The sequence below is a fragment of the Rhipicephalus microplus genome, chromosome X, assembly GCF_043290135.1.
Source record: "Rhipicephalus microplus isolate Deutch F79 chromosome X, USDA_Rmic, whole genome shotgun sequence".
Taxonomy (NCBI): domain Eukaryota; kingdom Metazoa; phylum Arthropoda; class Arachnida; order Ixodida; family Ixodidae; genus Rhipicephalus; species Rhipicephalus microplus.
Genome location: NC_134710.1, coordinates 465,164,917 through 465,177,754, shown reverse-complemented (window position 1 = coordinate 465,177,754; position 12,838 = coordinate 465,164,917). Strand labels below are relative to the sequence as shown.

Here is a 12,838-nt window from a genome sequence, read left to right as displayed (position 1 = left end):
AGCTCAGTACGGAGAGCGTTAAACTGAACAAATAAAGGTCCTTGGCTCGATCCCTGGTTTCGGCGTCCAAAGCACTTTTTTGTTAGATCTGTCGGTATACAAGTATTTCGCAATAATTCTAACGAGTGAAACGGTTACGCAGGTAAACACCCATGCTTGATAAAGAAATGCGGATTCAGATTGCATCGCGGCAATAGGCATTGCAAAAGAACCGGAACAGCGTGAAAGACATGTAATAATGTGCAACAGTTCTAATAAAGCGGTTTTACCGAAACGCAAGAACTGGTAAATCCCGCTGTCACTCTTCTCCCGTCTGCCGAAATAGCTCAGTTGGGAGAGCGTTAAACTGAACATCTAAAGGTCGTTGGCTCGATCCCGGGTTTTGGCGTCCAAAGCACTTTTTTGTTTAATCTGTCGGTATACAAGTATTTTGCATTAATTCTAACGAGTGAAACGGTTACGCAGGTGAACACACATGCTTGATGAAGAAATGCATATTCGGATTGCATCGCGGCAGTAGGCGTTGCATAAGAACCGGAACAGCATGAAAGACATGTAATAATGTGCAACAGCTCTAATAAAGCGATTTTACCGAAACGCAAGAACTGTTAAATCCCGCTGTCACTCTTCTCCCGTCTGCCGAAATAGCTCAGTTGGGAGTTTGTTAAACTGAACATCTAAAGGTTCTTGGCTCGATCCCAGGTTTTGGCGTCCAAAGCACTTTTTTGTTAAATCTGTCGGTACACAAGTATTTTGCATTAATTCTAACGAGCGAAACGGATCGCAGGTGAAAACACTTGCTTGATGAAGAAATGCTTATTCAGTTTGCATCGCGGCAGTAGGCGTTGCAAAAGAACCGGAAGAGCGTTAAAGACATGTAATAATGTGCAACAGCTTTAATAAAGCGGTTTTACCGAAACGCAAGAACTGTTAAATCCCGCTGTCACTCTTCTCCCGTCTGCCGAAATAGCTCAGTTGGGAGAGCGTTAAACTGAACATCTAAAGGTCCTTGGCTCAATCCCGGGTTTCGGCGTCCAAAGCACTTTTGTGTTAAATCGGTCGGTATACAAGTATTTTGCAATATTTGCAAAGAGTGGAACGGTTACGCAGGTGAACACACATGCTTTATGAAGAAATGCTTATTCAGATTGCATCGCGGCAGTAGGCGTTGCAAAAGAACCGGAACAGCGTTAAAGACATCTAATAATGTGCAACAGCTCTAATAAAGTGGTTTTACCGAAACGTAAGAACTGTTAAATCCCGCTGTCACTCTTCTCCCGTCTGCCGAAATAGCTCAGTTCGGAGAGCGTTAAACTGAACATCTAAAGGTCCTTGGCTCAATCCCGGGTTTCGGCGTATAAATCACTTTTTTGTTAAATCTGTCGGAATACAAGTATTTTGCAACAATTCTAACGAGTGAAACGGTTACGCAGGTGAACACACATGCTTTATGAAGAAATGCTTATTCAGATTGCATCGCGGCAGTAGGCGTTGCAAAAGAACCGGAACGGCGTGAAAGACGTGTAATAATGTGCAACAGTTCTAATAAAGCGGTTTTACCGAAACGCAAACACTGTTAAATCCTGCTATCACTCTTCTCCCGTCTGCCGAAGTAGCTCAGTTGGGAGAACGTTAAACGTAACATCCAAAGGTCCTTGGCTCGATCCCGGGTTTCGGCGTCCGAAGTACTTTTTTGTTAAATCTGTCGGTATACAAGTATTTTGCAATAATTCTAACGAGTGAAACGGTTACGCAGGTAACACACATGCTTGATAAAGAAATGCTGATTCAGATTGCATCGCGGCAGTAGGCATTGCAAAAAAAACGGAACCGCGTGAAACATCATGTAGTAATGTGCAACAGCCGTAATAAAGCGGTTTCACCGAAGCGCAAGAACTTTTAGATTCCGCTGTCACTCTTCTCCCGTCTGCTGAAATAGCTCAGTTGGGAGAGCGTTAAACTTAACATCTAAAGGTCCTTGGCTCTATCCCGGGTTTCGGCGTCCAAAGCACGATTTGTTAAATCTGTTGGTATACAAGTATTTTGCAATATTTCTAACGAGTGAAACGGTTACGTAGGTGAACACACATGCTTGATGAAGAAATGCTTATTCAGATTGCATTGCGGCAGTAGGCGTTGCAAAAGAACCGGAACAGCGTTAAAGACATGTAATAATGTGCAACAGCTCTAATAAAGCGGTTTTACCGAAACGCAAGAACTGTTAAATCCCGCTGTCACTCTTCTCCCGTCTGCCGAAATAGCTCAGTTGGGAGAGCGTTAAACTGAACATCTAAAGGTCCTTGGCTCGATCCCGGGTTTCGGCGTCCAAACACTTTTGTGTTAAATCTGTCGGTATACAAGTATTTTGCAATAATTCTAACGAGTGAAACGGTTACGCAGGTGAACACACATGCTTGATAAAGAAATGCTGATTCAGATTGAATCCGGCAGTAGGCGTTGCAAAAGAACTGGAACAGCGTGAAAGACATGTAGTAATGTGCAACAGCTCTAATAAAGCGGTTTTACCGAAGCGCAAGAACTGTTAGATTCCGCTGTCACTCTTCTCCCGTCTGCTGAAATAGGTCAGTTGGGAGAGCGTTAAACTGAACATCTAAAGGTCCTTGGCTCGATCCCGGGTTTCGGCGTCCAGAGCACGTTTTGTTAAATCTGTCGGCATACAAGTATTTTGCAATAATTTTAACGATTGAAACGGTTATGCAGGTGAACACAAATGCTTAATAAAGAAATGCTGATTCATATTGCGTCGCGGCAGTAGGCGTTGCAAAAGAACCGGAACAGCGTGAAAGACATGTAATATTGTGCAACAGCTCTAATAAAGCAATTTCACCGAAACGCAAGAACTGTTAAATCCCGCTGTCACTCTTCTCCCGTCTGCCGAAATAGCTCAGTTGGGAGAGCGTTAAACTGAACATCTAAAGGTCCTTGGCTCGATCCCGGGTTTCGGCGTCCAAAGCACTTTTGTGTTAAATCTGTCGGTATACAAGTATTTTGCAATAATTCTAACGAGTGAAACGGTTACGCAGGTGAACACACATGCTTGATAAAGAAATGCTGATTCAGATTGAATCCGGCAGTAGGCGTTGCAAAAGAACTGGAACAGCGTGAAAGACATGTAGTAATGTGCGACAGCTCTAATAAAGCGGTTTTACCGAAGCGCAAGAACTGTTAGATCCCGCTGTCACTCTTCTCCCGTCTGCTGAAATAGGTCAGTTGGGAGAGCGTTAAACTTAACATCTAAAGGTCCTTGGCTCGATCCCGGGTTTCGGCGTCCAAAGCACGATTTGTTAAATCTGTCGGCATACAAGTATTTTGCAATAATTTTAACGATTGAAACGGTTATGCAGGTGAACACAAATGCTTAATAAAGAAATGCTGATTCATATTGCATCGCGGCAGTAGGCGTTGCAAAAGAACCGGAACAGCGTGAAAGACATGTAATATTGTGCAACAGCTCTAATAAAGCAATTTCACCGAAACGCAAGAACTGTTAAATCCCGCTGTCACTCTTCTCCCGTCTGCCGAAATAGCTCAGTTGGGAGAGCGTTAAACTGAACATCTAAAGGTCCTTGGCTCGATCCCGGATTTCGGCGTCCAAAGCACTTTTTTGTTAAATCTGTTGGTATACGAGTATTTCGCAATAATTCTAACGTGTGAAACAGTTACGCAGGTAAACACACATGCTTGATAAAGAAATGCTGATTCAGATTGCATCACGGCAGTAGGCGTTGCAAAAGAACCGGAACAGCGTAAAAGACATGTAATAATGTGCAACAGCTCCAATAAAGCGGTTTTACCGAAACGCAAGAACTGTTAAATCCCGCTGTCACTCTTCTCCTGTCTGCCGAAATAGCTCAGTTGGGAGAGCGTTAAACTGAACATCTAAAGGTGCTTGGCTCAATCGCGGGTTTCCATTTCCGATGGAGGCGGAAATGTTGTAGGCCCGTGTACTCAGATTTGGGTGCACGTTAAAGAACCCCAGGTGGTCAAAATTTCCGGAGCCCTCCACTACGGTGTCTCTCATAATCATATGGTTGTTTTGGGACGTTAAACCCCACATATCCTAACTCCTAAGTGTGAATAACTTATTTGTTACCGCGTGAAAATAGTTATTTTCATAAGCCTCAGGAAGATTGTTTTTTCCAGTTCAAAAGGAACTCCACCATGCATTGAAGCATACCAAATTGCACGCAACAAAATGAAACACGTTTTCAACCGCCCATTAACAGAGTGACATGCTCTGGCCACTTGATGTCACCATGGCTGCTGATCTGAGCTGTCGGACACACTGTGTGGCGGCCTCCGAGACTGCGTGCAACCTGTCAGTGTGCGGTCTCGGAGGTGTAGAATGATAGAAGCTGAAATCTTCGAGAGCGCTCATGAGAGCTCCGAGATGGCCAGTGTGCCTCATGGGTTGAGGAGGTCAGCCAGAGGTGAAAAGGTGGGTATGATAAATTTCCTGTAGCGACCTTGGTACACGATGTCAGTAAATTTGTGGTGCGAATGATTTGATGATGCTCTAGCCTAAACGTTCACAAAACTTCAGAAAACCATTTTAGGGTCCCTTGAAAACAAGACGGCGCTAAGTACAAACACTACTGCTGAAGTGCCACTCAGCCCCTGAAAAATATAATCATTTACAGTGCCTTGACACGGGGCTTTGTGTGGCACAAATTTAAGAAAGCATGCTCAAAAATTGTTAATATTCTGTGTGCCTTCTTTGGGTACTCAATGTTAAATACACAAAATGACGCAGAAAGACAAGTTATGCCCCCACGTAACGAAGAGGTTCTCAATATTCACTCCCTATCAATGTATAGGGACAGTCCTCCATCCGCTTCTCTTAGCAGCCAAGGAATAAGGGGTATGTCCTTCTGTAGACGAAAGAGCAAAAGCACAAACTAAGATTACAGTTTTGCTAGAGCCCTCATTTGAATGACCAAAGTGTACATAAAAAAAGTTTCTGAGTCTGGTATTTGCCCTTCTATAGGCAGAAACAGTCGCATCTTTGAAACTGTACACTATTGCAATATTTAACTCATCTTGAGGCTATCACTGCAACAGCCATAAAAATTAGTTTCGTTCTCCGGCATACAGCACTAGTGAGCTGAACATTTTCTGTATGATTGAGTTCCGTACTTATGTCAATTATTGCATTTGATAACACTAGAAAGGGCGTTATCTAGTTTTTGTAGCTGCCAATATGCCCTCAAAAAAACAAGCTACCTTGGCATCAACGTAAAGCCTACTTCATAACTTCAAGCATGTTTTCCAGCACTACATTCATGTGAACAAAAAACGTGCGAGGCTCAGGCCACAGTGATGCAGCAGTATACCACAGCCGTGGCATGCCTGTGTCACATGAAAACACACATTGTTTTTTCTTCCAACACTCGGTGGTAAAAATTCTTTCTTTAGTGGTCACTGCACACTGTGTTCCACTACCATAAGTATATTTACTAATATGACTGCACATGAGGCCTCTTGTCATTGGAAACACAATGCATGCTTTTAATCGAGGAGAAACCTGACACGCCACTATGGCTGCGATGACAAAACTTTCAGCCAAATGTCCAGCCTGAAGTGGTGCTGCTGACCCAGGTCAAAACCAAAGCGTGCAGATGTAAGCTAGCTAAAGCAATAAAGACAATGCACGCCCAGATCAAGCTTCGAAAAAATTAAGCACAAGCAGGTTCGATTTGCTTGTGGAGCTGCGATTGGTAGTCTGTAATGTTTTTAGATAATGTCAGTTGAAAAAGCTCGCTGCGGAGGCGGCCTCTACTCGTATGCGCTCCGAGAAGCGGCGCTAGCGTAGCATTGACAGTGAGCCGCCGCCGTCACCGGCGTCCCGCGGCAGCGATGCTTTTCTGTTCTAGTTCGCTTGCTCAGACCACAGCGGCTGGAGCTTGAAGGGAAGGTTGAACGTTAGATTTCGTTCATCACAATAGTACTTGACATGTTACATGACAATCAAGCATGCTTCATTGAATTAGCAGTTTAGCATAGTAAAGATGCCGATGTGCGGCACGATGGGCTGTCGAAGTGGCTAAGACTCTGAGGAAAACACTTGCGATTGGCGGCATTTTTTCAAAACCCAAAATTACCCTGCAGTTCTCAGGACCTGAACAGCTGCCATTCCACGAAAAGCCTTCCTGGTGATAATCAAGACGTTCATTTCCGACTTACATTTTGAATCCGAGGACCTAACCACTTGCTGCGATACATCGTAAAGGGAAACTTGAAACTTTCATTTGAAATGTGGACGCCTAAGCCTGGTGCGTTTTCTCAAATTTTCCCGAATATTCTTGCACACCTGTCTAAGCCAGCAGCATCAAATCACAAAAAAAAAACACCAGAACTTAGAGAAACCGCGAATTTTGAGGGCTGTGTGTCCGCAAGTGGTGGCTATCTGTCGAAGTTAAGATGGAAAACAGCGATGTTGACGAAGCTACTACTATCTCGCCTACTATCCCGAGTTGTGTACCAGATGTAGCACCCACTTGGTTCTCTGTGTTACAAGCCGAGCAATGTTCCAATTCTGGAATGCCGAACATATCCAGGAAAAAGATTTTTTTTTCAAATTCGCTCTTTTTGCTACGCTGAAAGCTTCAAAGCGAAGTCAGCCAGAGGGTTGCGCTACGAAATCATGTGGCTCATTACTTGACTGCTCCTTAAAATATTCAGCCCTGCTGCTACTTATAGGCTGATGTCAGAGGTGAACATACTGTCTCTGTTAACATTGTCACACCTAAACAAATAAATAATCAAGCAAATGCTTTAGAAATTTGGCTTCAAAGAGCTTTTGGTCAAGAATTTCAGTTGTGCTGGAATAGGGCTGGTCATCAGTTAGTCCACTTGACAAGTAGAATCTTTAAAAAGCCATGTTTGCCATATTTTCATTTTCCGATTGTCGTTCTACACCTTTTCTCCAAAACTGTGGCCCTATTAACCGTATTTTTAGTTTTTAGTAGTCGAGCATAATTTTTGGTGAATCTTCATTGAATTTGTAGCTTGCTCTCTTTTTTTTCTTCTACTGAGCTCGCCGATTCTTCCTTGTGTTCTAGCATGGTGCGCATAAGTCTTTCCGGGACAGCTCGAAAGTGATCCTCCACACGTCCCGGGTCTTCGGGGCTAATGTTGCGGTCGAAATCGAAGGGAATCAGCTGCTATGACAGCCCGTGTATATCTTCAGGTGATCAACATAACTGGGAAAAGTTGATATCATCTGCAAGCTGGTGAGTTTCAGCTGACTTTCCAAACCATGTTCGCTATATGCACACGAGAGAAAAAGCTTCCCCTTACAACTGAGGACAAAAGTGAAGTCTTTTGTTACCACCACTGGCTTTTCGATTTCTACAATGCCTTTGTTTTGAACAACTTTGAAAAAAAAACTTCCTGAATAAGCTCGACATTCCTGGACTGAAACCTTCGTCGGTTTTGTACTGCAGGCAACCAAGAAGCTACCTTTGGGCATAACTCTGAATCGTAGGGGACACCAGTAGCTTCGATTGATATGTGGGGTTTAACGTCCCAAAACTACTGTATGATTATGAGACACGCCGTAGTGGAGGGCTCCGGAAATTTAGACCACCTGGGGTTCTTTAACGTGCACCCAAATCTGAGCACACGGCCCTACGACATTTCCGCCTCCATCGGAAATGCATCTGTTGGCAAGACTGCAGCGGAAAGATGCAGGGAGCGCGTTTATGATGCGGGAGAAAAAAATCCAAATTTTGACAACTAAAGCTGGGGGTGCATTTGTTAAGCGAGTGCCTCTATTACACGAGTAAATACAGTATGTGAAAACAAGTTGTCTTTGGGTATGAAGAGTCATAGATGTAAAACTCACAAAGAGGCGGCACAACGTTTTGTTCAAAATGTCTCCTTGAGGCTGCCGCGGCCTTTTATGTGGGCTCTCGGCCCACTTTTCGGCCATTTCTCGAGGGCAGTTCTTCACCTTCTTCCTCATGTTTTTGAACTTAATCCTGAGACTTGGGACCCAAGAATCCTGCAAGTTATATGAATTAACAAAATAAGCACTACATAATGAAAAGGCGACTAAGCTATCTGGCCAAGAATACTCATACCAGCTGTAATCAAGATGTTTGGAGACTGGTTCAGTTTTGAAGTCTTTTGTGCATCTAAAAAAGCTCTTGCCTTCAATATAGCTGTTTTACAGTAATAGGGTGCTCCCAATGTTCCTGCTACTTTGTAAGTACTCGCTAAAATGTTTTCCAGAAAGAGTCGAGTACCCTCGACCTACTAAGTTTATTTAAAATTTTTGCAACTTCGCAAATCCCAGCCTTATTCCAAGTTTCACAATGCGTTTTTAATTTTTGGAGTTTGAAGTAAGCAAGAGTAAATCCTGACGAATCAATGGCCATTAGTCTAGACAAAGCTTAGGCGCCCAGGTTGATTGCTTTAGGAATAGACAATTATCAATGCAGAAGAGAAACCAAGAGTCTCAACCATCAAAAAGTCTATAACTTGATCGAACATGTGCGGATTATCTTTTCTAAAAGTGGCGGAAGGTGCCTTTCACAATATTTAGCACAAGGAATCATCCAGGATAGCCAGATATAAACTGCAAGTTTTGCTGCCAAGTTTTAGAACATCTGGGAAGGTCAGCCAACGAAAATGGCCAGATCTAGGGTGCATAAGGAGCTAGGTACTGCACAACAATGCACACTGTCAGAGATGCACAAGCAAGTGTCTTGCCAGAATTGCATCTACAGCACATTTATCTAACAAACCACATTTGTCTCCCACTCACTCAATATTCGCAAAAGTTAAAAGTACAGCTGAGAGACTGCTTTTGGCAAGATTTTCCTAATTGAACTGAATTACAGAAGGGTGCATCAGTTGTTTGGAAAGATGATGTCCATACTAATAACAAAATGATAAGGGTGCTGGATTGGTGGGCGAAAATTGACAGTGCTTTTGAAAGGCAACATGAACACATGTAAATGACTTTATTGAAAGCACGCTGTCAACCCCTTTAAATGCCAATTTGTACAGTCAAACCCCTCTATAAGAAACACCAGTTTGCCTATAATAAATTGTGTCTGATAAGAAAATACATACTGTGTCCCTACTTATAGGCGCAACCATCTTTATTTTTTTAATTTGTGTTACCAGCATACGGAGTGATTTCTGGAGCTGCAAATAAAGGGGTTTGACTGTATATGTACAGCTTCTGTCCACAAAACTTCAATACTTTTTTCCTGCAGAATTGATTCCCAAAAGATGCGCTTGCTAGTGTCTTTTTGAACTAAACTGCGCCTTTTATGTTTATTGCTGGAGCAGCCACTAGATAAACTTTATATTCTGGAAAAACTTTTAGAATCAAATTAGTTGGCACGTAATAATGTCAGAGCTTGGGAAAAGACCGACAGCGCACTAAAATTCACACACAAAGTTCTTAGTAAAATTTGATGAATTGATGGGACTGTTTGAGCTTCTTTGTGACGCTTAGAGAACGACATGTTGTTATACAGTGTGTTCAAGTGACAAAAACATTAGTCTTGAGAGAAATGTAGGCAGAAATTAACACAAGGCTGGGTCATCCTTCCCCGTTACCGAATGAGGCCGCGACTTAGATCAAGAAACTCGTACAAGAAAACCTTATTATTACAAGCACGTTATCAATGGCCTTGAGGTCAGCAAGACATGACTAAACTTCGTGCGAGAACTTGAAGAAATCAAATCCGATTCTTAGAACATTGCCGCACTCCGTCACTAAGAGAACAGAAACACGTGAGCAAGAGTTTGTCTTAAACTGCTTGTGGAAACATGCGTAAACACTGCATCCTTTACCAGCACCAAGCCTGTGGACAAAACACAGTGTTTTCATCACAACCCTTGAACGAATAAGCAGAGCCCATGATGGTGTATGAGCTAGCCAGCATCAGTGAAGCTGTGTTGGCAGTAGCCGAAAGCAAGCACAGGGTTCACAGTTTTTCACCGGTAAGAGTTAGCACATGCCACAGGTCTTCAACAAAACCTGACAGTGAGCAGTTTAGTACAGTTCGTGCAAATGATTGTGTGATACATTGGGATGTCATCACCCAGAACTATAGGCTTCTAAACAATAAGCTTTTGTTATAAGGACATAAAACTTCACGTTGCTGTGAGCATCAAAATATATTGTGGCACTCAGCATAGCTGTATTTTCATTTCCCCTATAATACTTATTTTCCTTGTGAACTTTCTTGCTGCTAGAATAAAAGAGAGCCTTAAAATGACGCTGAACAAAATCGGCTGAAACCATTATGATGCAAAGAAGCTTTAAGGGCAGCAAAAAAGCCAATAAAGCTGCTAAAAAAACCTCTTTTGTTTCCAAGACCTCAAGAGGTGCAGCAAGCTGAATAAAGAATGGAGGCTACCATGGAAAATGCTGAATGCCTTAATGCGAGACCCTCAAATTTCACTTGGGAACATTTAGCAGTTTTATTTTCAGTCAGAGGAACCAATTTTTTACAATGACTCATTAATGGCCTTTGCTACAAGCTGCCACTCTAGCGTCGCCAGCGCGAAGTCGGCGACGGGAATGACAGCAGGTTGGTTCGTTCCGTACGCAAGCAGAGACAGTGAAGAGATTACAGACATAAGAAAACAAAACAAACTTTCCTCTAGTTATATTGCAGCACACGGGATCTAGTACAACACTTCAATACAACTAACAAAATACATCAACACTTTATACAACTAAAAAACATAAAAACAATAAATCAGCTTACACGAGTGAACCATTGCAAACTACACAAACTAACAACAATAGAACTACGGAGGAGAAAGTTCGAAGATATAAACAGGTGAAGGCATACGTGTGATGACCGGCCGCGTTGCGTCCCCGATGATCGGATGCGAGAAGTCGAAGAGAGTTCTGGCACGACTGCGATGTCGGCGGTGTTGCAACGCTGGTGGCTCCGAGAGGCTAGTGCTTGCAGGTGACTTCGAGCAGGTTGAGCTAACTCGAGGCGAAGTCCCGATGTCTACGTTGCAGACGTTAATATCGCGTCACAACTAGACGAACGGCTAAGTTTAGGTGGCCAGCCGATACAAAGCCACACTAAAACCTTCTAGAAGAGATGCTTGTTGATCTGTTTCTACACCATGTTGGTCAGCGACTAGTCAGTCTAGCCCCGCCGCGGTGGTCTAGTGGCTAAGGTACTCGGCTGCTGACCCGCAGGGTGCGGGTTCGAATCCCGGCTGCGGCGGCTGCATTTCCGATGGAGGCGGAAATGTTGTAGACCCGTGTGCTCAGATTTGGGCGCACGTTAAAGAACCCCAGGTGGTCTAAATTTCCGGAGCCCTCCACTACGGCGTCTCTCATAATCATATAGTGGTTTTGGGACGTTAAACCCCACATATCAATCAACTAGTCAGTCTAGCAGGGCAAAATCCTGTGCTTAAATCCCCCTCGCGTCTCCTCGCTGTCTTCCTTGGGGACAAGAGACCTCTAGATGGGTCTAATCATGCGCGTTTTTTGATGGAAACTCCGCCCAAATAATATTTTGACCCCACCCCTTTTTAATTGGGAGAGGGCCCTCAACTAGCGAGAGTGACTACCTGTTGGGTTGTTGTCATACGGCTTGGCCACCACAGGGTTTCCCACGCTTTTCCCCGTGGGAAACGGTCGGACTGTTTGGCTCTCAGCCGGTGCGTCCCGTAGCCTAATCCTTGTTCGGGGTACATAGCGGCCTTCCACGACCTTGCAGACGCCGCCGCAGTTACAAAAGAATCAATCGTCGACGGCGACGTTCCAAGAAGAGCACCCCATTCTGCACTTCTCAGCTCCCTTTCATGCACCCGCCGTTCCCACGGTCAGTGGGAAAGTACGGCGCCAGTTAATTGCCGTGACGCGGGGCCGCCAAAAATGACCGTCCGTGACATCGCCCCCCACTTTCAGAATGTTATTCATAACATTGGCTCACACGGAGAGGAATTTTTCGGCAACAAGGAACAAAACACCACCAACAAGGGAGACATGAGGACTGTCCCTCTCATACACAACATAAAAAGGCAGAGTGTATCAAAGTAACAAAAAAGGAAAAAAAACAATTGTTAGAGTACCAGATTCAGTTACACGCAACAATATAAATGCGCCATGCAAACAAGAAAAAGAAATAGCCGTGTATGGCAGCCATCAATGCAGAATACAATGCACGAATGTATACTATGAACAAAATGGAACAGGTTCACTCCTCTACTGTAGTGAAATCCTTCAAGGTGCATTACAACATGTAAAAACAACCGATGGACCAAGTAAAAAGAAAAAAAACTGAAAATACTCTTCTTGTACAATGAAATATGCACATACAAACAGAAAACAAACGACGAAAGGAAAAAAATAACATGCTCATAGACCTCAAGAACTATATCCGGCTCAAATAATCGGCTCCCACGTTTTCGCTACCCTTATTATGCGTAATGGTGAACTGGTACTCTTGGAGTAGTAAACTCCATCGAAGTACTCGAGCGTTCAGCTGTTTTGCCTGTTGGATATAACTCAGAGGCTGGTGGTCTGTCTGGACACAAAAATGTACTCCATATAAGTACATGGAGAATTTCCGAATTCCCCATACCAACGCGAGACATTCGCGTTCGATGATACTATAGGAAGCCTCCCGTGGAAGCAGCTTTCGGCTGGCATAAGCTGTGGGGTGGAGCTTGCCTTCGTGGGCCTGCATGAGCACGGCCCCGAGACTTGTGTCCGATGCGTTCATTCGAAGTACGAATGGTTGTTGCAAATTTGGTAGCCGTAGTATCGGCTCCATAGAGACATGTTGTTTGAGACTTCGAAAAGCCTCCTCGTGGG

The 12,838-nt window shown here is 43.8% G+C and overlaps 4 non-coding genes across 4 annotated transcripts; all 4 read left to right on the top strand.

The window, feature by feature from the left end:
* The first annotated feature begins 960 nt into the window (after positions 1-960).
* TRNAF-GAA (transfer RNA phenylalanine (anticodon GAA)) lies at positions 961-1,033 on the top strand. The gene has a single exon. It is a non-coding gene; the product is annotated as a tRNA-Phe (tRNA).
* A 1,218-nt stretch (positions 1,034-2,251) lies between these two features.
* Positions 2,252-2,324, top strand: TRNAF-GAA (transfer RNA phenylalanine (anticodon GAA)). Its single transcript has one exon. It is a non-coding gene; the product is annotated as a tRNA-Phe (tRNA).
* Positions 2,325-2,894: 570 nt separating this feature from the next.
* Positions 2,895-2,967, top strand: TRNAF-GAA (transfer RNA phenylalanine (anticodon GAA)). Its single transcript has one exon. It is a non-coding gene; the product is annotated as a tRNA-Phe (tRNA).
* A 571-nt stretch (positions 2,968-3,538) lies between these two features.
* Positions 3,539-3,611, top strand: TRNAF-GAA (transfer RNA phenylalanine (anticodon GAA)). The gene has a single exon. It is a non-coding gene; the product is annotated as a tRNA-Phe (tRNA).
* The last annotated feature ends 9,227 nt before the right edge of the window (positions 3,612-12,838 follow it).